Below are 23347 nucleotides of genomic sequence, written 5' to 3'. Positions count from 1 at the left end.
ATGGAGTTCATCTTGCAGGCCAGTTGGGATCAATTGATAAGGGTTTTATTTATTTATTTAGGGACAGGGTCTTACTCCATTGCCCCAGCTGAAGTGCAGTGGTGCAGTCATGGTTCACTGCAGCCTCAACCTCTTGGGCTCAAGAGATCCTCCCACCCCAGCCACACAAGTAGCTGGGATCACAGATGCATGCACACCACCACACCTGGCTAATTTATTATATTTTTTTGTAGACATGGGTTCTCCCTATGTTTCCCAGGCTGGTTTCAAACTCCTGTACTCAAGCAATCTGCCTGCCTCAGGCTCCCAAAGTGCTGAGATTGCAGGCTTGAGCCACTGCACCCCATCCCAAATAAGGGCTTCCTTTATAGGAGAGTTGTGTGGAGAAACATTCTGAGGCTGATTCCAGGCACAGCTGGAAAGAGTTCTGTGATCATGTAGTGGTATTTGTTGTGGAAGCTGGACCTGGGTGGTGTCATAACCTTTGCCATCCTCATCAAGAAAATGAGTTACTATGAGTAACAATTTTCCAGAAACATGTATACTTTATCTCTTACAGTGTATGTTTACCAGATGTGACTTCTGCCTTCCCAAGACTCTGGTACTCTGCTTGGTAACTTGTGGACCTCTGTTTGGTCTCATTGGCATAACTCATTAGGGAGTTAAACTACACCAGACTGAAGGTTGACGTTTTATAGCCTGATAATTTTTATGCCACCCCAGGAAAGCTGTGACACCATAGCTTTCAATTTTGTTCAGGCTTTCAATTTTGTCCATAATTATTTATTCTTTAGAATAGATAATTCTGAGAAATAATCAACCCCACACCTTGCAATTATCAGTCATATAAATTGACCTGCTGATAATCACAGAAATGAAAAGAAATTGTACATAAGCTGGTAAATTCAGGTCTTACAAGCACCAATTCTAGAATTCATCTTGGACAATAAATCTGAAGGTAAAACCTTCGTATTGTAAATAGATTTTTTAAAGTGTTCAATCATGAATTTTCAATTCCATGGATAAGAGCAATCAGGTCAGTAGGGATAAGTGATGTCTTTGGATTTAACATATTTTAGTTAATAGTTGCTCTACATTCCTCTATCTCTGCTGATCATTTTTCTAGGAAAGGCAAATTCTGGAAATTCTTTTGTTGCTCTTCCAGAGGAGGGCAGAATGTTCAGTGGGAAATGGTAATGGAAGGCTTTCTTTTGGAAACCTCCCAAATTCCGTCTCCTAACTAGGAGTTAAGTAACTGGAAACCTCAAATTTTATATCCAGCGGGGAGGAGCAACAACAAGTCTAAAATGCAAAGAACTTTGAGACTTTATGATTGGCAGCTTGTGGTAATTGATCATCACTTGACCCTGAGAGAGAGTACTCTCATGTAAGTAGCTACTGATATGTTAATAGTTCTTGAATGCTAGGAGGTTGCTGAAAGTCAGTCAATCTGAAGGTGAATTTTGACAGTAACATGCAATACCTCCTATGGCCATCAATTAGTAAAGATTGACTAAGTGTCTACAATTAGCTTAGCATTTTTACAAGCATTGTGAGAAATTCTAGAGAGCCTTGAAGATATGACCTTTATCTTCCTAGTGCTGCTTTTCACAGGGGCAGGGAGGAGACAGATCATAAAAACAAAAGCCCCCCCCCAAAACAAAGTCATGCAACCATTCAGGAGATAGTCAATGGCAGACCGGATAGTAGTTTATCAACATGAGACATTACATAAAGGATAGTGTTTAGGGCAGTAGGTTCTGAGAGTGAGAGAATGGGAGAAGGAGAAAGAGAGAGAGAGAGAAAGAGAGAGAGAGAGAGCACACAAGAGAGAGCCAGTGGATGCCCATCAGCATGACCAAATGTGGTGTACACTTCCAGAGTAATGTGCCTAACACAGAGGGCCAAAAACTCCTCAACTACCAAGAAAAGAGGTATCAATATTTAGGCCCAGCAAATGCAAATACTGATACCTAGATTTCCTATATATACAAGTTATCTCTTCTAGAAATACTAGAAGAGCTTAAGAGGCATCTGTTTCCCCTCTGTCCTGGAATGTTTGCTTTTTCAATTTAGGGGTAGTGAAACTTAGATAATATAAATATTTCAATTTCCTCCCTCCTTCCCTCCCTCAAATGTAGCCAAGAGATTCTATTCCGTTTTTAGAATTCATTATCAGTTTACTAACCTACTTGATCATGTAGTGGAAAAGTAATAAATATGTTAGTTTGGTTTTGAGAAAGCTTTAAATATACAATTCCTAGATCCTGTTCCAAACATAATAAATTTGAATTTCCCAGAGTGAGGCCCAGAAATCTACAGAATTGTCAAATTCCCTGGGTGGTTCTTAGGTAGACAGTCATAGTCAACATTTAGAAATGAATGAAATGACTGGTACATGGCAGTAAGAAGCAGACTGCAAATCCCTAATATCTGCACAGGTAGGGATGATCTAGGTACTTGCCCTTGGTACTGATTTGTTTATTGAAAGACTGAATGAAAAATTTAAAAATGAACAGAACTACACTTGAAGTCAGATGCCTAATTACCCTGTGGAATAGCCAGAGTATAGTGAGAGATGTGTAGAGGAAAAAGAAAAACAAAACAAAACAAAAAACCCCACAAATTAAAACAACTAATCTGAAACAGGTTTTGGTCAACAGTTCAGTGTTTATCAAATTAATATGGTGTTGAAATCATGTGTTGGGAATGAGGAGAGTATAAACCCACTCCACCCTGCCTTGGACAAATCATGCTTGAAGGTTTTTTATTACTAAGACCATTTTCAAACATAATGAAAAATCAAAAGAACAATACAGGCCAGGTGCAGTGGCTCACATCTGTAATCCCAGTACTTTGGGAGGCTGAGGTGGAAGGTCACTTGAGGCCATGAGTTTGATGCCAGCATGGGCAACATAGCCAAACCCCGTCTCTAAAAATTTTTAAAATTCGCCAGTCATGGTTGCATGTGCCTGTGGTCTGAGCTACTGCAGAGGCCGAGGTGAAAAGATGGCTTGAACCCAGAGGTTCAAGGCTGCAGTGAGCTATCATTATGCCACTGTACTCTAGCCTGGGCAATAGAGTGACACCCTGTCTCTAAAATAAATTAAAAAGAGAGACCTGTACAATGCATCTCAGCATAGCAGATTTAATGATTATCGAAATCTGGCTACATTTTATTCTATGTCCCAATTTCCTTTTGCTTGACTTCCTTTCATCCATCCCACCTTCCTGCTTCCTTGCTAAATGTTTTAAAGCACATTTCAGACATTGTGTTATTTTAGCCTTACATATTTAAACATGTTTCTTTGGAAAGCACGGATGTGTTCTTACCTAACCACATCTCACCTGACATTATTAACAATAAGTCCTTGTTCTTGTTTAATTGGATGTCACATCTTGAGTGACTGGGGTGGTGAAAAGGTTTGAAACCACATCCCACAAGCAGCAGTTAACAGAACTGAGTTGCTTGAAGACAAGGCTCAGGATTGGAAGGACAGTGAGTGGAAGAGGGGCTGGACTTGCTCTGTGACCGGCAGTGGAGGAATGCTGGCTGGTGATGAAACTTGCTGTCTCAGGAGTTTTCTCACCTGGAGGGTGGATGTGAGACACTGCAGAGATGTTTCACATGCTTATTTTATGAATATTTATCAAGTGCCTGCTATGGTAGATGCTGAGGATGATGTGAACAATAAGACGGGTGTCATCCCTTCCCTCATGGATTTCCCCATCTATAACACTGTTTCCCAAAGGGTGAGATGGGTGAGGGAATGCAGGGTCAGTTCAGTAACTAACATTGAGTTACAAACATTCTCTTTTCAGTCTTCCAAACCTTGTAAGGCATCAAGGAGGAGGTCTCATTTGAGAGTTAGTGTTGACACACCTCTAAAATTTCATTTCCCTTTCTAATGAAGCAAGAGCAACTTGAGGTTCACAGTTTTTAGCAGGCAACAGTATAGTGTGAACTATTTTTTGAGCAATTCATTAAACATCTTTATAAAAGCAAGTAAGATAACAGGCAAATACTAATACAGGAATAATTAAAACCAAAATGTTACAAGGGATGATTTTAAGTTTTGGAGTTTTGTCTGTCTGTTTTTGTTTTTCACTTTTTTATATTTGCATACAATAAAATTTATTCTTAGGTTTATACTTGCATGAGTTTTTGCAAATGCATACAGTAATATACTGCATGCATAGGGTAATATACTGTCATATAACCACTCCTACACTAAGAGTACAAATCACTTCTACCACCTTCCAGGATTTTCTCATGCTACCTGTATGTTTATAGAAATTTCTGCCCCCCATCCCGACACCACAGTGCATTTTAAATTCTCAAGTATCCTCACCTGCTATCCCCAACCCTTGGCTACTACTGATCTGCTTTCTGTTTTGATAATTTTGCCTTTTCTGGAATGTCATATACTACAATCATACAGTATATAGCCATTTCAGTCTGTCTCATTTCACATAGCATAATATATTTGAAATTCATCTGTCTCATTGCATCTATTAATTTCCTTCCTTTCTTTCTTTTTTTCTTTTTGAGACAGAGTCACAGAGTCCCACTCTCTCTGTCGCCCAGGCTAGCTGGAGTGCAGAGGCATGATCTCAGCTCTCTGCAACCTCGGCCTCCCAGATTCAAGTGATTATCTTGCCTCACCTTTCCTGAGTAGCTGGGATTGCAGCTGGTTAATTTTTTTGTACTTTTAGTAGAGACAGGGTTTTGCCATGTTGGCCAGGCTGGTCTCGATCTCCTGACCTCAGGTGATCCACCTCCCTCGGCCTCCCAAAGTGCTAGGATTACAGACGTTAGCCATCACACCCAGCCATATTCATTTCCTTTTAACTGCTGAGTAGTACTATTTCGTTGTGCGAATGAATCACAATTTGTTTATTGTTAATAATAATATAAGGTATCGTCAATAAGACAAATGACAAACGTGGTACTTAGTGAAAGCAGATTTAGCAGATACACTGAAGGTGATATGCTAATGGCTGACTTTGGAAGGGGATGAAAACTAGTCTAACAAATGTATCCATTACAGAGTTGTTTGAGTAGGCAATCTTCTAATTTCTTATCCATACCTTCAATAGGGCATTTGATTGAAATACAAATATGATTTCTATTATCTTAAGTCAGAATATACCTTTTGGGTTTTTAAAGTAACCCAGGATCTCCAGAGCATCCTTTTCATAACCTCCTCACTTATTTTGATTCATTCCCTCCTTCCTTGCTTCCTTTCTTCCTTCTCCTCTTCCTTCCTAGCCTCCTTCTCTCTCACTTTCTCTCTCCTGTCCCTTCCCCCTAATATTTCATTGGAGTTTATATAACTGAATTAATTAGATCTATTTCTCAAGGAGTTGGTTTTCCAGAAAATTCACTTTGCAACTGGCATGAAAGGAGAGCTGGCATATTAATCAAATGCTACAATTTGTTCTTTGTATCTGAGTGAGGCTGAGGTTGGACTTACTGCTTATCTGTTGTCCATTTGTACCATTCTGTTCTTTGCAGCCAAGGAGCCTGGATTCTTTGTGATTGGACTAGGTGATGGTTGTAAGTGTTGATATATTGGGCGTAGACCTGCTGAATGGGGACAAACCCTATCTCCTTAGTTACTGTTACAGAATCCCCAGGATATAAAGTGTCTGTATGAAATAAATAAGAGCTTTTCTTTTCCTTTGTTTGACTGATGATATCTATAACATTTAATAGAATAAAATGATAAAAATCTTTGTCCTTTACTAAATAACATGTTAATTGCTGTTTTATGTATTTATTCATTTTGTGTTTCTGAAATATATTCAGTTTATAGACATTTCTGTCCCTCAATGCATTTTAAATTCTCAAGCATCCTCAAATTATGTATATTTAATATAATCTCATATATGTGGAGGGAGATGCACTTTGTAGCTAATAGGGAGATCAAAGTTGCTAGCTTTCTCCATTTAGTCAGCTTGTTGCAGAATACAAAGGCTGCTCAAGGATTTGAGTTCATATCTTAAAAGCTCATCAGAAATATTCTAAGCTATAGATTTTTTTCTCTCTCAGCAACATTTCAGATATGGAGGTTCTCCTCGGTTGCCCTTGCTAGTGTTGCTGAATTTAAATGCCACAGGAAAAAGGAAAGATCTGTTCTGTTTTTTCATCTGTGGAATGAGGGGGTTGGACTAGATGGAAGATGTCAAATTTATAGCATTAATGCTGTCATTCCTCTTCTATCCACATGACAGACATCACTAACCAATCATAGTGTGCTTTCCTGCCAATGCAGGATGACTTCTTGTCAAGTCAGCACTCCAGGAAGCCACTACTAATCAATTGATGCTAGCCCAAGACATGAGATCTATTTCTATTGTGAAACAAGTGGTGTTTACTCCCTGGAGTATACTCAAGAGGGTTATAAAAGATAGGTACTCATTGAACAGTAGAAGGAAGAATGTCAGAGGCCCTTGTTGTTTCAAGTAAAGAGGATCTTAGATTACCACATTTTATGCTCCTTGAAGACAGGGATTGTGTTTTAATCCTGTTTTTCCATGTCTACCCAGCAGACCTGACAAACTAGTTCTCATAGTAGATACTATATAAATGTTTGTTAAATGGTACATGAAGAAATTAATGGAAGAGCATGTACTTGTCCAATCCTTTCCTCTCTAAGACTGTATAGTTCAGTGCTTCTTCCAAAGGGCAGAGACAACCTTTGCCCCTACCGAGTTTCATTCACTTTAGTTTAGGCCATTCCTTCAGGTTGGCTACATAGCTTTGCGTTCTTCTCCACCAGGCATTGGCACTGCCCAGCGATGATTGGCTGGACTTTACAAGTTTTCTCTCCATCTATCATCCCAATCATTCACAAACATATTGAAGAATTCTGAGGAGGGTCCATTTAATACTTCTCCTGCTTGACTCTGAATTCTTTCAACTTGTGTAATTGGGAATCTAAAGGTTTAATGATAAGGACAAGAATTCTGTCACAGATTCAATATTTAACACTGGAGAAAATAATTTATTTGACACTTAACATATGTAGCCTTTATTAGTTGTATTTTTGGAATAGATGTTAAATTCTTGTATGGAAAAGACCAGGTATGATAACTGTATTTTGACAATGATATGTCTTTCATATGGTAGATACTCAGTAAACAATTTATATTTCTCAGAGTAGTTTTATGAAAACAGACTGAAGTCTCTGTCTTTAACTATTAGAAGAGAATCATCTTTGGAAACAGAAGGGATTTTTTTTTCTACCCAGGCACTGAATTTTATCTAATAATAATATTGTATACCTGTTTAGTAGAAATTAATTATGGGCTAGGCACTCTGCTACATGCTTAATATATATTCTCAAAACAGCCCCAGGACTAGTGATCTGAATTCCATTACAGATGAGATAAATGAAGCTTGGAGAATTTACACAACCTGGCCAAAGTCACAAGATAGTAAGTGGCAGTACTGAGATTTAAAGGCAGGCCTGATTCTAAAGTCTTTTCCCTAAAGATAACAGGTCCCTCATGGCAGATGTGACTTGCTGCAAGAAGCCTTCCCTGAGCCACCACCTCTCCCTGCAATGCTAGTTGAAACATTCTTCCTCTGAGTTTCCATAGTTTCTATTCCCTGGTTATGATCCTCTCTATTCTGTGATAGCTGCTTCTACTACCAGAGTATGATCCCTGATGACAAGGACTTGGGGTTTTTTGGTTTTGTTTTCTGGGTTTTGCTGCTTTTGTTTGATGGCTGCATCTTTCCCAGGAGAGCTCAACCACTTTGCCCTGCACGCCTGGACACCATAGAAAATATACAGCTAAGTTTTCAAGATACTTCAGGAAAATAGAGTCCATATGTGGGATGGCAGAAGCTGCCTCTCTTCTGGACTACAAAGTGCCATCTGCTACTTACCACTGTTAATTGCGTTATCACACTACTTCATTTTCCCCACTTCCATTTTTTATTAACTGCTGTTTTTTGAATAATTAATACTTGCAAATGTTCTATGCTTATCCTGTTTGGTATGGCTTTGCTTCTTGAATGGGAGGATTCATGATTTTTATAAATTTCAGAAAATTCTCAGCCATTATATCTTCAGTAATTGCCTCTTCCTGATTTCTCTGGTCTCTCTCTCTGTGAGAGTCCTACTATACGTAGATTGGGACTTCTCAGTCTAGTCTCCGTATCTCTTTATCTCTAAGATATTTTTCAACTCTTTGTCCTTTTGTGCTTTATTTCTGTAATGTCGTGAGATCTGCATTTCTCTCTTCAGTAGTGTCTACTTAACCTATCCATTGAGTTTTTAATTTTAGTGGATCTATGGAGAGGAACAGTCATCATGTCATTCTTTTTAGGGTTTCAATTCTAGCTTCAGTGTTTTCAATCCTTATAAACTTTCTGATTCCATGTTCCTTTTCAGAATTTCAGTTGTTTTATGATCTGTAATTCTTGAGCCTCTTATTCTTTTATTTGTTGACATGTAAAATCAGTTTCTTGGATATTGTATAATTTACTGGTGGGAACATGTGCTTGTCAGATTGGTTGTGGTCTGGGTTGTGGAAGTGGCCAGGGAAATCTTTATTTGTTTCTATCAGGCATTCCTGGCATGTCATGAACAGGACGAATTTTAATATTAATTTTTCAGTCAGAGCTTCTTGATTTTGACTTTTGTTATTCCTGCAATCTCAAGAAAGGCACGGTCTTAGGGTTTCTCATTCTCAGTTAAAACATTTCCCTCTCACCCAGAACATAGTTAGCGGCAGACAAGTTTTACCTAGCTGGCTGTCAGTTTTTCCAGTCTGTTTGTTCATTGAAGGTACAGCCCTCAGTGAATATTCTTGACTTTCTACAAATAAGAACTTCCTGCTTCTCTTTGTCCCAAGGCCCTGTCTTTCTCCTGTGTGGGCATTACAATCCTAGCCCCTAGGGAACCAAGACAACCCTTTTGACTGCCACCAACCACTCTTCTCTCTCTTAACCACAGCATGACTTTGCATGCGTATTACTCTTGTTTTTAATTCCCTCTTTATTTCTTGGTATGTTCCTGTTTTGTTTTTTTTTTAATGAGGTCTCATGCTGTCACCCAGGTTGAAGAACATTCGTGCCATCATGGCTCAGTGCAGCCCTGAATTCCTCGGCCAAACCAATCATCTCAGCCTCCTGAGTAGCTAGGACTACAGGTGCACACCACAGCACCCAGATAATTTTTTATTTTGTGTGGCGATGGGGTCTTGCAATGTTGCCCAAGCTGATTTTGAACTAATGGTCTCAAGTGATCCTCCTGCCATGGCCCCACAAAGTGGAATTACAGGTGTGAGCCATTGCGCCCGGCCTTCCTTTCTTTATTGTGAGTCAGCTAAGCATTCAAAAGTCAGCTAAGCACTGTTTTATATTTTATCTAGCATGTCTGGGTATTTGAAGTGTTAGATTTTTTGGGTTGTCATCATTTGCCATTTTGCCAGAACCAGGACCTTATTACAAGCTCATGGTAAAGCATTTCAAATAATATATAAGGACATATGATGAAATGTTAGTGTCCTTATCCTCTTAGATCTGCCTAGACCTCAAATCACCTTGTCAGTAATAATAACCTTTACCATTTTCTTAAGCATAGCTTTAGAAGTAATTTTTGCATATACAGCATACATATGTGCATATAATACATGAAGATGTTTTGTGCAAGCAGAAATATTTTTACTGTCTGCACTGTACTTAGCAGTGCATTGTGGCACTCACTGCATACTGCTGCACTTAGCTCTGATTCTTTCTCATGACTGTATAGTAGCCTATTATATGGATGTACCATAGTTTACTAATCATGCCCCCTATTATTGGGTAATTATGTTTTCAGTTATTTTGATATTATAAACTCTCCTACAATAAACATTCCCTTACATATGTCTTTGCTCATATGTCATTTAGCATAATTCACTTTTTCTATTTCCTTCTCTCCCATCCTCCCACCCCCACCCCCACTTGTGGGTTCCTTGTGGCCAATGACTTTATCTTTCATTGATGATCCTAATACCTGGCATGGGGCCTGGCACTGAGTTGGCACTAAATTCAAATTTGTTTCATTAATAACTGCTCACTACAAAGTCAAATCAGCAGTCAGACTCAGTCCAAATCTCCAGAAAATGTATTTTAATTGCAGAAATAACAACAGCTATTGACTATTCATTTGTCCGGAGTTATTGACCCAGCACATCCTCTAGTCTAAACATGAGCTCATGCAATCTTTACTACAACCCTATGAGATGGTAGATTTCATGATCAGGCTTTACAGACAAGGAAACTAAAATGCAGGTTACCTACCTGTAAGAGGCAGAGTTAGTATCTGAACACAGTTTTGTGTGAAATCAATGACTGGCCTTTTGACTGCTCTCTTAATTAACAGTGTACTGTCACAGCCAACAGTGGACATATTTCTGTTGTTCATTCTTTGGTGTATTCATTCATTCAATCAATCAACAAATATTTACTGAGAGCTCACCACTTTCCAGGTAGGGGCTGATAGGTCTTGATAAAAATATCCCTACCTTGGTAGAATTTACAGTGTAAAGGGAGTGACAGATTAAGCAAAAACGTGAAAATGTGATGAGTGGCTGAAAAGAGATAAGCAAAGGCTTTAGGAGTACCAAGAGCAGAGAAGGCCTCCAGTGTCTGTGATAAACTGGATGAGCCTCGTTGAAGGACAGCAGTGGATAGGGAGGGCCACAGGATGGGTGAAGCCTAGGAGTCAGTGTGCCTCCTGTTCCTTTTGTGCGCTGCAGTCTAATCTCTCTTCCAGCCACTGCCAGTTCTCAGGACCCCTGATCTGAGGGCCAGAGGGCCTGTGTCCGTCTGCTTTTGAAAGGTGGCTCAGCACTCCATCAGCCCTTTCTAATTTTAAAGTAATAGCTCCCTTGATTGAAATCTCAATTTGGGAACAGGCCTAGGATTGGCCTGTGGCTCGAGATTTTCACCAATAAGCGAAGTGGGAGGTGGGGAGGTGTCCCTTTAAGCAGCCGGGAGGCAGCCCAGAGAGCTTGGAGCTCTTCTCCCCAGGACCTGAGTGATTTTGCTGGATCCGGAGCTGCGCACACAGCAGAGCCGCTCCGGGAATGTTAGCCCCCTTGTGTGGAGCCCCTGGAGGGCCCCCTCCTGCTCCGGGCAGTTGGCGGCCGACGCCCTGCTGGGCTCCTTAGCTACAGCCGCTACCCCTGCCCCTGGGTCTCCAGACCCCTTTTCCCCTGCTTTCCCCTACACCCCCGCCCCAGTTTCCCGGAGCCGGCGGAGGCGCCGCAGCGTCGGAGCAATGCAAGGCTAAGCCGGGTAAGTGGCCCCCCCCCACCATAGCCGGGAGCACAGAGAGGGGCGCAGGGGCACGTTTGCTCCAGGTTTCAGAAACTCCCCTGAAAAAGGGGCCTTGCAGCTGGAAACTACGCTCTGGGAGAGATGCGCTTTGCCACCCAGACACTGGGGAGTCAAGGGCCCCGCGGTGGGGACCTGGTGAACTGGGTGTCGAGGGTCTCACTGTCGGCCACCTTTCGCGCAGCCACTTTATTAACCAACGTGGTAATCATAATATCACAAGGGGATGGTGGTATTATTATATTAGGACTTCTTAAGGCGAAACATGAAAACATCCCTGGATTTGCTTTTTAAATAGTCTTTATTCTCTTAGAATTCATTTTCCCTTAAATATTTGAAAGGTATTTACTGTTAATGACTTATTTTCTATTCAAAATATTTCTTGAAGTCTCCAGAAAGATCTACTTTAAAACATTATTTACTTCTTCCCACATACTTTTATATTTTGAGCTTATATCCCTGAAAAGAGAAAAGTTGTTTATTTTCTGAGAACTCTAAAAATTCATTTCTTTGCTTCTTGGTGGACTTCAGTGATGGAAGCACCTCTGGATTTGTTAACATGTTCTCTCTGAATTGGGGTAGGTGGAGAGGTCCCCTCTCCTGGCCCTTCCTAGCTCTACATGAGGGAGTGTGTAGTTTGGAGATAAGAGGGTTCTTACTCTTCAAATTACCAAATGCACCCTCTCAGATGCTGGAAGAGTTAGGACTTGGTGAAGGTTGGGATTACACAAATCTGGAGTGCCTGGGGAGCCGTGCCCTGGGAAACGTTAAAACCAAAATAATCAGGAAAGATTGTGGGAAGAAGCTGCTGGGTAAGATTTAAAAGATGTGGTTTCAGCTGCCCCCACCCATCTGTTCACTTGTATGTACCTAAGCAAGAGGTTGAGAATCGAATGCAGAGGGTCAGAGTTTACCATTTTTTTTTTTTTTTTTTTTTGTAAGATGAGGCAGCTGGAAGACATGCCTTCCAAAATTGGAGCAGAGTCTGATGTGTGGTTGCCAAATTCCATTTCCGCCCATATTAAATTATTTTGGCTCTAGAAGACCTTATTTTGCTGGCCTTTATTTGCAGTTGTTTAGGTGGTGTGAATCATTTGTATACTTTGAGCTCCCTGCTTTCTGTACACAGATGTTTTTATCTGTGCAGCTAGTTGAGTAATTAGAGAGATGGACATGGCCCTGTCTGTACAGACAGAACAAATACCGCTTGGGGAAGATCTGGCCTTTCCTTTTCAAATCATCAATTGCCAAATCTTCCCAGCCCATTGGGCAATTCAGATAAAGGTGTCAAGTGAGCTGGCCAGTGAAGAATTTATATATGCAGCTAATTCTGCTCATCCTACAATAAAACATCTTCCCATGGGGCCAAAAAGTGGGGGTTAGGGAGGCATATAAAAATGATCCTATGTTCTTAGTCACTGCCTACCCAGCTCTCCCTGGATTTCTGAGAACCTGCCAGGAGAAACTGTTGACTGGATGGAAGTTTCAAGAAATGCAGAACAGAAATCAGGACAAGCCCTCCTTGAGTAACTTTTATTTCTGTTTGGAGGAAAGGAACACTTTGTTAGAATAACAAATCGTGGCTGCTTTTCAAGACCAGAAAACGGTTCTTGTTCCGAAGGCAGATTCGTTTTAAGAGTGTGAATCACTTGGTTTAGCTATTTTTTTTTCCTTTTGCGGTGGAGGCTTCGAGATGATTAAACGTCCTGTCTGCAGGAAATTACCAGGAGATTTGAGTATTTTCCTGAATCAGCCTCAGATGGTACACAGCTTTGGGTGTAATACAAGAAAGCTCTGTTACAAGGCAGTCTTTCCTCAGTGATACCCTCAGTCTCACAGAGGTTTTCAAGCCTCTCCATCAACAAGCCTTTTATTTTTTATGTTTGGGGTTGTACTTCCATTTGAGAAACTGAAATAACTCTCTCATTCCCTTTGTGAGCTTCTTAAGATGGAACTTATTTTTGAGACAGTTTTATCAAGCCCACTTCCCCACTGGCCTCCTCCCACTTAGCTTCAACAGGAAAAACTCTTGGCTCCTTTTCCCAAGATTTCTTTTAAGCCAGAATTGTTATCCTTAGGGACACAGATGTCTCAAGGAATGAGAAAGATGCAAAGGTTTGAACTAGCACTCACCAATTTGGTGGTGACATTTATGGTCTTTGTAGAGCTGTTTGCAGAGCAGGCTAAGTGGTTCTGTGTTGGGTTTGCCCTGAAGTGCATCAACAGTACAGAAAATGGGCAATGAAAAGATGGTAAGGGGCAATCGAGGGACACACATGCTGCTTTGTGTAGTTCTGTGTACAGAGATCTGTGGATTTTTAAAAATAATTTGGAAAACCAAATCTCAGAGATGCTGTGCTCCCCGAGCTATTTTTCTTAAGCTTTCCTGAAAAGTATTCGGTCACATTAAGCACTTCCTAGCACTATCATAAAATAGGAGAGGACTGGGTGAATATAAACCCAGTGTGATATTCTGATGTCAATGAAAGGAAGCAGAGGGAATAATTTTTTTAGCTACTAAAACACAGAATGGTAATCCTAGTTGAATATAATGAGACTGTATGGAAATTGTATTGAGAGTTTAAATGTGATGTTCCAAAAAAGTTTCTTTGATATTTTTTATTTTCTCAAAATCTGAATGGCAAGGGATTCTTTTCTGGGATACTTAGCATTTGATTACCATGCAGTTTTTTGGTTTTCTTTTTGCTTCATTTTGTTTTGTTGGTGATTTCTTTTTTCATATCCTGCTCCTCTGTGTGACCAGCAGAGGAAGGCTCATTTTTGCAAAGATTGTAATCTGGACAACTTCCAGAAGAATGGAAGATGTAGGGGTAGCAGAGGGAACAGACGCAGGTACTGTGGGACTCAATGTCTGGGAAAACTCATGAGTGATCTCCCCGTAAGATTAGCCCAGAGGCCTTTGAGAATTGCTTCACATTTGACTTTTAACAGCCAGCTTGTGTAGAGAAATCTTTGTACCTGTCACTAGGGTCTCCTTCTTCACAAAGCACCATCCCAGGCAAGATGCCAATCCACAGGGAGTGTGTACGTGACATTGCTTATCACATCTTTGGAAGTTTGCTTCTTACTCCTTTTTCTTTAAAAGAACTACTATTTGATCTCTTGGAAACATTTGCAAAAGATTACTCTACATTCACCCGGGCTGCTGTAATTAGTCACTGATTTTATTTTATATTTTCTGATGATTGAGGCTTTGTTCAGGCTTCTGGGGATGAGCGAACATCTGTTAAGTTGGATGTTGGATAAATTCTAATTTTGAACACTAAGTTGTCCAGGCTGCAGAAGAGATCTCATCTTGACATATTATAAATGATAACAGCAATAAACAGAATGATGCCTGTTAACTTACTGAGCTTTTGCCAAGCACAGACTAAATGTGTTACCAGTCTTTCTCAGACTTAACAGTGCATAGGGGTATCCTTCAGGGAGTCTGTTTCACAGGTCTGTAGTATGACTTGAAATCTGCATTTCAGAAATATCCAGGTGGAACCTTGGACTTTATCTTGAGAAGCTCTTTGCTGTTTGTTCTTTATTATTGAAAAATCCTTACAACAACCCTATGGGGGTTGGTGCCATTAGCCAGTCTATTTCACAGATGAGGAAGGATAAGGTCAAAGAGGTTCAGTAACTCCCCCAGGACACAAGGCTACCAAGTGGCCATGCAGGGGACCTGGACCTTCAACTGTCCAACTCCAAGCCTCTACCTGGGATGCTTCTTAAATGCAGTCTGTGCTCTCAAGCATTTGCTCTTGGTGAATTAGAGGGGTCCGGTCTTCTCTTTATGATTTGTACCTAGTCACCACCTTTCCACTGCCCTGGTGCCACTCTGCCAAAGGCTGCTTTTCTAGGATGCTGGCCCTCTGTAGACAGCAGTCCACGAGGTCCTCATTTAGACAATCCACCATGACAGAATTGAGGGAGACCACATGGGGTAGAGAACCTTGTGGCTGAGGAGTGTCCAGCTGATTTGCCTGGGTTCTTTAAGTGCTGAACCAAGATGACCCAAGACAAGGCTGGTTGGCTGTGAAGTGCTTTTAATTTCCCCAGCTTTTGGAATGCTTAAGACAGTTCTGTTTCCATCGAGGGCCCTTTCCACCTAGATATAGGTGCCACTTTCTTTCCTCCAATCCATGATACCTTCCATAGGATCCTTTCACAAGACCTCACCCTACACAGCCCAAGAAAGTTGAAACCATTTCCTAATGCTCATGTGCTGAGCCCACTTACAGCCTTTCCTCCATTCTTTGGATACTCCCCTATTCTGGGTAGAATCCTATGGAAAGTGAATGTAAAGGGAATATTGTAAAGAGGAGAGGCAGAGACTGAAAGAAACCTCATTTAAGCTTCTTGCCTGATTCTCCCTTGGCCTGGCCTGATTTTTCTCACTCTTTGGGGCACATGGACCAGGACTGATTTTTCTTGCTTAATTGCTGCAGGATTGTGGATACAGGACAAACCACTTAACCTCATGAGCTTTGCCTTCATTATCCGTAAAATGGTATGCTCATGTTGACCCTTTCTCCTTTGGTTACAAGTGATGCAATGTCCGAGAGGTGCTTTGGACTTCGTTTAAAAAGATTTTGAAAACTTGTTCATGTGGCCTTCTAGCAGTGGTTCTCTAACTGTGATATTGGAAACAGCTGTTTTGTGAATTGCTCTTCTAAAAAAGAAAACAAAAAAAGGTTCTGTGTGTGTGTGGTACATACGATATTTTACATCTCCCTCTTGAGCAATCACAATTCAAAGGCTCTAAGAAGGCCTGGAGTAGAGAAACCCGTTTAGCCTTGATGTTGCATGTTCTGTGCTAATGTGACCCTGGAACCTTCTTTCAGCCTCACCTCTTAATGTGCGCAGAACACCCTTGGGGGAAGCTGTTGATCTTCAAAATGGTGGCTCCACCACTTTTTAGTTGTGTGACAAGTCACTTTCATCTCTGAACCTCAGTTTCCTTGTCTGTAAAATGGAAATAATTGGGACTCCTACCCTATAGAGTTTTAGGGAGGGTTAACTATGTTAAGAGATGTCAAGTCCGCCCTCTGCCTGTCAGCATGGTTCACCTCAATGGATCATTCCCTCCTCTTGCTTCCTTCTGTAACTTTTTGTCTTCTCCTGCTTTATCTTCCTCCTACCTTCCCATTCCCTTTGCTGCTCTTTCTCCTCTTCTAGTTTTTGTTTTTTCCAGGTCAGCCGCTTCTGTCTCCTTCCTGCTTGCTCATGTCCTTTTCAACTTTATTGCTCCCTTGTTGACGTCATCCTGCCCATGGCTTCATGTTACACTAGCGGAGCCACATCTCCAGCCTGGACCTCTCTCCTGAGCTCCAGACGTATATACACATCTGTTCTCAGCATCTTCATTAGATGTCCAATCAGCTTCTCAGACTTGTTGTGTCAAAACACAGTGCTAGCTTTTTTCCTCTCCTCAAACCTTGACTGTGTCAACAATTGGCACCTCCAGGTACCCAGTTGTTTGAGCTAAAAACTTTTGGCAACTTTGATTTTTCTCTTTCTCTTACTGTCCCATATCCAATCCAATGGGAATAAGTCCTTTCAGTTCTACTTCAAAAATATACCCCAAATTGTAGCAGGTGAGGGTGAGAGGGAGGGAGGACTGACTAGGAGGGAACTTGAGGTAACTTCCTGGGTTGCTGAACATGTTTGATGTCCTGAAAGAGATGGATATGGGCATTTTTCAAATTGATGACACGCTATATATAAGGTCTATGCATTTTGCTATATGTAAATTATACCTCTGTAAAAAAAATGTGATAGAAAATATATGTTTCTCCAATCTCCGCAGGTACAACTTTAGTCCATGCTGCCATCATTTTTCACCTTGATTACTTGACAACCTTCCCAAGTACCTAGGGATTCTGAAGCTTAAGTCACATCATAATAGTACCCTATTTAACAACTTCAGACAGCTTCACATTGCAATAAGGACAAAACTCAAACACTTAGCCATGGCCTGTGAGATTGTCACACCTTAGCAAGTTCTAGCCCTCGGCTAGCCCTACAGGGCATCTCCCTACCTGGCTACTAGCACCTGTGCTTCAGCCATAGGCCAGTCCAAGTTTCTGCCTACCTCTGGGCCTTTGTACTTCCTGTTCTTTCTGCTTGGAATGCTCTCCCCTAGGACTTTGCCTGGCTAATGTCTTCTCATCATTGAGGTCTTCGCTTAAATGTCCTTCTGTCAAGAGTACTTCCTGCCTAGCCTTGCTCCATGTCTACACTTCACAGCCCACATTTTTCTTGACTACATTATCATACTAACTTTTCTCCAAAGCACTTTTCAAGATCAAAAATATTTTATTTTCAGTATGACAAGCCTGTCCCTACTCCTCCTTGTCCCTTAAAGGCAAGGATTGCATCATTTAAATCCCATCTGACAGTACCATTCTTCTAGGAGGATTCCCTAAATAAATTTTGGCCGACTGATTAACTGGTACCTTGGCCAGTGTCTAACGTAGCAACTGCAAGAAAATTGTTAGCAAATTAAACATTTTAAAATGATTTTTATTAGTCACTCTCCTCCTTTCCTCATCTCCCTCTTACTTCCTGAGGGATGTAAAGATTAATGTGCTTCCCAACGCTGCTAAATCCATGCACTTCACATTTCTGAGCCTTCCTTTTTTTTTTAATCGTAAACCAGGACAGTGAGAGTTGCCCTTGTGGAGGTCTGTAAACCCCTTGGAGGGAAGCGTTATTTCAGCACTGAGTACAAGCGAGGCCTGAGTGTCTCATCACCTTTTAAAAATTGCACCCTCCAGCTAATGGTTTTCTCTGAAGATCCCAAGCTTCTGAACTCTCCTGCCTAGGAAGTCTGATCAGATGCAGCTGTTCTGGGAATTGATGTGAGATCCAAAAGTTTTTAAGATCTACTACAACTCCCACAAATGGCTTTGGAACTCAGAATGCAGTAAACATGTATATTTTTTTAATCTGTCGAATCTTTCCCAGAGAACAAAGGTTGAACTGTATGTTTAGTGCCCAAAACTTGCTCTTCTCTCCAGCCCCAAAAACCACAACCTCTCATTGAATGTTATTGGTGGAGTACTAATTTAAAAATTAGAGCAAAGTGTTGCATATTCTAAAAGTGGAAAAAAACATCAACAAATATTGGTGGGGAAGAGGATGTCCTTCCCTGGACAAGAAGAGAATAATACAGGCATTTCTGAAAACCCGAAAGCCATGGTTTATTTATTTGAACTGTACATTGAGTTACCAAGACAGGAATAGAACAGAGGTTTTATTTGCCTGCAGCTCTGATTTAATGGATTAAAGCGGTCCCTTCAGACCTTAGGGAAATAGTGCTGCGATTGATTAGCACTGTCTGCCATGGGCAAGAACTGTTGCTGTACATAAAGAATTAGAGAATGTTCAATTTGGAATGCACCATGGAGATTATCTAGTCCAACTGTTGCCCTCATAGCTACTGCACTGTGTTAGGGGGCTTTAGAAGAATAATCCTGAGCTTGGCAAAGTGATAACTCTTAGCTTTTCAGGCCTTTGTTCCCTCTTGAGTCCTGTCAGTGCATTCAGCGTGGTATACTGCAGCACTTCTGAGAACATGCCAGGGGAGCCTCACAAGTGTGTTCTGAGGCTGGTCAAGTTTGGAAAAGTCTGTGGTACCATATCTCCCTCTCAAAGATACATAAGGACAATAAGCATGACAAAGGGCCTGAAAAGTCCAATCATAAAGAAACTCACTTAACATTGTTTCCCAAACCTGTGTGATTCTGTGATGTTTTTCAAGGACACCTGTTGTCATTTTGTAGAGCACTCTTCAGATGCTGCTGTGTGATGCTTAGATAATGGGGAGAGTGTTCATTTCCTAGGGCTGCTGTACCAAATTACCACAATCTTGGTGGCTTAAAACCACAGAAATTTATTCTCTTACTGTTCTGAAAGCCAGAACTTTGAAAGACAGGGTGTTGGCTGTCTCTGGGCAAGAGTCTGTACCTGCTTCTAGTGGCTGCCAGCAATCCATCCTTGGCATTCCGTGGTTACAGCTGCATCACTCCACTATCTGTCTCCATTTTCACATTGCTTTCTCCTCTGTGCATGTGTCAGACTTCCCTCTGCCTCTCCAAGGATACTTAAGATGACATCGAGGGCCCACTTGTATAATCCACATAATCTGTTCATTTCAAAATCCTCAATTGGATTATATCTGCAAGGGCTTCTTCCCCAAATATGTTATAATTTTTAGATTCTGGGGATTAGGACATGGACGTATTTTTAGGAGGCCATTTTGCAACCTACCACAGAGGCGTATTGACTCAAGCATCAAGAGACTTGGATCAAGTTCTCGCTTAGCCACAAGCTCCTCAGTCCCATAAAGAGGCAAAAAGGGTATTTAAATCAGGAGTCAGGCCTATTTCCTCACCCTTCTGAACTTCAGTGTCTTCAGCTATGAAGCAGGATATACCCGAATAGTTTGTAGGGGTATTATAAAATTAAATGAGATAAAACTTGTGATGTGCTTGTCACGAGTGACTTACGATGTGCTTATCATCAAGTAAATATTGGCTTATTGTTGTATATTTGTACTACTGCTGCATTGCTGCCACTGTTTTCATGTTCCTTCTTTGAGTCTTATTGTCAAATGAAGTGATTAAGCCTAACTCTGGCCAAGAATAATCAGGGATCCTTTCAAAATTAGCATACTGAGGGTTCCAGATCTCTCAAAGGCCACATTATATCCTCTAGATTTTTTCACTGAAGTATATTATATCCATACAGGAGAGTAAACACATCATAGGTGTTCAAGTCAGTGAAATTTCATAAACTAAATATACCAACGTTACCAGCACACAGAATCAAGAAATAAAATATTGCCAGTGCCCCACAAGCCCTTTTTGCACTCCCCCTTCCATCTCCTTAATTCTAACCACTCTCCTGATTTCTAACATCATAGATTTTACCAGTTTTTATACCTTACATAAAGGGAATTATACAATCTGTACTCTTACATGCCTGGCTTTTTTCACTCGACATTGTTTGTGAGATCCAGTAGTTTTCTTGTGTGTAGTTGTAGATCCTTCATTTTAGTTGTTTTATGGGGTTCTATTGTTAAATAGATCAAAATGTATTCATTCAGTTGCTGCTGGGAGTTTTGTTAGTTTCTAGTTAGAGGCTATTTTAAAAAGTGCTGTTGCAGACATTCTAGTACATATTCTTTGGGAGTGCATGCAATGCTGGGACAAAATCCACAATACTTCCATCCAAGACCTCTTCCACCCCCACCCGCTAATTGCTTCAGATGCTTTGCAACATGACAGCTTCTTATAACCAAGGGTATCTTAGTCTGTTTGGGCTGCTGTGACAAAATACTATAAGCTAAGTAGCTAATAAACAACAGATTTTTTTACAGTTCTGGAGCTTGGAGGTCCAAGATCAAGGTGCCTGCAGGTTCAGTGTTTGATGAGAGCCTGCTTTTCAGCTCATAGATGGTACCTTCTTGCTGTGTCCTCACACAGCAGAAGGGAAGAGCTGGCACTTAGGGGTCTCTTTTATAAGAGCACTAATTCCATTCATGAGGGCTCATTTCTCATGACCTAATCACCTCCCAGAAATCCCATCTTCTAATACTGTCACCTTAGGAGTTAGGATTTAAACCTATGAATTTGAGAAAGAAGGACACAAACATTCAAACCAGGGCAAAGGATAATAGTTGATTAATAGGGGTGGTTCTCATCCCCTGGCCCACCCACTGCCTTCCCAAGCCACTGGCCGTGCCTCCATTCTCTTGATGTATTGAAATCTTTTGAGCCACCACTGTTTCCATAAGGCTTTCCTCTCGGCTTGCCTTCCAGTGGGCTGGGACTGGATGTGGTCATTTTGAAGGAGTAAATGCCCTGCTAGAGACACAACTCCACCTTTCTGCATCCCACTCAGGACCACCTCACTCACTTTCTCACACCCCCACTGTCAGTGCCAAGTCAGCCTTTTCTTCCCTGGCTACCTTAAGGAGAGACGTGATGGCCTGCACATATCCCTTTTCTTCTTCATCAGGCCTTCATTGAACTGATCCTATACTCCCCTTCCATACTCCCAACCCTGGGATTTGGAGCAGCCCAAACTGTCTTATAGATTAGAGCATGTCCAACTGAGGGTTGGGAACAGAAGGGTGGAGAAAGGAGGAGTTGGCATGGACTGGCAGAGTGCTATGAATATGAGCTAGAAGCTTGGCACCATTGCCCACAAAGGTTAGGAACCACTGGTTTAACTCAGCCAAATAATTTTTCTTAAATGGGGGAAGGCTGAAACTCATGTTTCAACAGCTCCTAGTGATACATGTGTGGGAGACTTTTTCTGGATCCTAAAATTGAGTTTGGTCCTGGATGAAGCATTACTATGATGTGTTGAATGGTAGAATCATGTATGTGCCTTTGTCCAGGGTTCCATTAATGAGTACCAGGTTGGCAACTTACACATGTCAATTCTGGAATTATTGGGGAAATATATGATGGACCATTCCAGAGAAACTTAAATGAAATTAGGCTCAGTGCCAAAAACCCCTTTGTCATATTCATTTTATCCCTTTGTGTTAGGTGGCCTTAAAAACACATATGTGACTGATGGGGTGGGGAGGGAGACATGGGAGACAGTGCATTCTAAGTGTCTTTGTTATGCTGTCCTGTTTATTTTTTCTTGCCTAGTGTCCTTGAAATAGGAAAAAAAGTGGAGATGCTTGGAAGGCGTGAGGTCGACTCTGGGAACTTTTTACCTCTTTAAGTTCAACAAAGAGTTAAGCCATACTTTTCTACAGGATTATCATATCTCACAAAAATGAATAAATAGTTGAGCAACTTTGTGCCAGGCTCTTTTGGAGATGTAATTACAGTAGCAGGTATCATTTATTGAGCATTTTCTTTATGATCAGCAGCATGTTGGAGACTTTTCTACATCATGGGTCAACAAACTTTTTTTGTATAGAGCCAGATAGTAAATGTTTTAGGTTATGCAAGTCAAGAGGCAAAATCAAGACTGGTATGTAGGTACTTGTATAATGAGAAAACAAATTTCCACAGATTTTTTGACAAAATTCAAAATATAATGATAATAATTGAGTATAACCTTTCCAAAATACAGGTCTACTAATGAGAAGAATGGAATTCATTTTTGAGGAAGCGAGATTTATAGTTACTGTCTATTATCAAATTAATTGCAAATGTTCATCTATAAAAATCACTCTTAGCTCGTGAGCCATACAGAAACGGGCTGTGGGCCGGACTTGGCTTGCAGGTCATAGTTTTATTTACATTCTGGCTGAGCCTTATATGTAAGTAATGATTGAGTTGGACTGCACAGAACAGTGAAAACCTCCATAGTGGCATAAGTGAGTCAGGCCTTTATGTGTCTCTCTGTAAAAAAAGTTTAAAGGTGTCTGTCTAGGGCTAGTCTAGCAGCTTCACTATGCCACAGAGACACAGCTTGCTTTTTTCCTACCCTGCCAACCTCAGCATGTGGCTCCCTTCCTCAGAGTAGCTCCATAGTTCAGCTGCTGCCATCACGTTTGCATTCCAGGCAAGAAGAAATAAAAAAGCAGGGAAGCAGTACACAGATACTTTCTTTTAAGGAGACTTCACCTTGTCACATCTGATACTACTACCATCTCTTTGGCCAGAATTTGGACATATGACCACCTATCCCTGCAATAGAGGCTGAAAAATGCAGTTGTTTCTCAAGTTGTGAGTGTGCTTAGATAAAAACTGGAATCCTGTTACTGAGGAGGAAGAAGAGATACTGAGATAAGTAACTAGAGTTCTCTGTCATATTCAGTAAGTAAAAAATGAGCGCCAGAGAGGTTTCCATCTCCCCTGAGGCTTTATGCCAGCAAACTGAGATTTGAACTGAGGCCTGCTCAACTCCAAACTCTCCTCTCCCTCTCCCTGCATCTGCCCTCTAGCACTGTGAGGAGTTCCACATGCATCATGTTAAGAATGAAGTGTGCGCTTGATTTGTGTAAACCCTTGCTCCCTC

General features: G+C 41.0%; 1 protein-coding gene across 5 annotated transcripts in view; it reads left to right on the top strand.

Moving 5' to 3' along the window:
- The window catches only part of PRICKLE2 (prickle planar cell polarity protein 2), a 369301-nt gene that overhangs the window by 177221 nt on the left and 168733 nt on the right, over positions 1 to 23347 (top strand). For 2 of the 5 annotated variants that reach the window (XM_078351401.1, XM_002758524.7), the window contains exon 1: positions 11019 to 11302. The exons of the other annotated variants lie outside the window; for them this stretch is intronic. The gene's annotated coding sequence lies outside the window, so the exon portion shown is untranslated. Of the gene's footprint in view, positions 1 to 11018; positions 11303 to 23347 lie in introns of those variants that run through there. 5 annotated transcript variants of the gene reach the window in all.

Source organism: Callithrix jacchus, chromosome 15 (assembly GCF_049354715.1).
Source record: "Callithrix jacchus isolate 240 chromosome 15, calJac240_pri, whole genome shotgun sequence".
In the NCBI taxonomy this organism is placed as follows: Eukaryota; Metazoa; Chordata; class Mammalia; order Primates; family Cebidae; genus Callithrix; species Callithrix jacchus.
The sequence above is the reverse complement of the archived record's forward strand: the minus strand, read 5'-3'. Positions and strand labels throughout refer to the sequence as shown.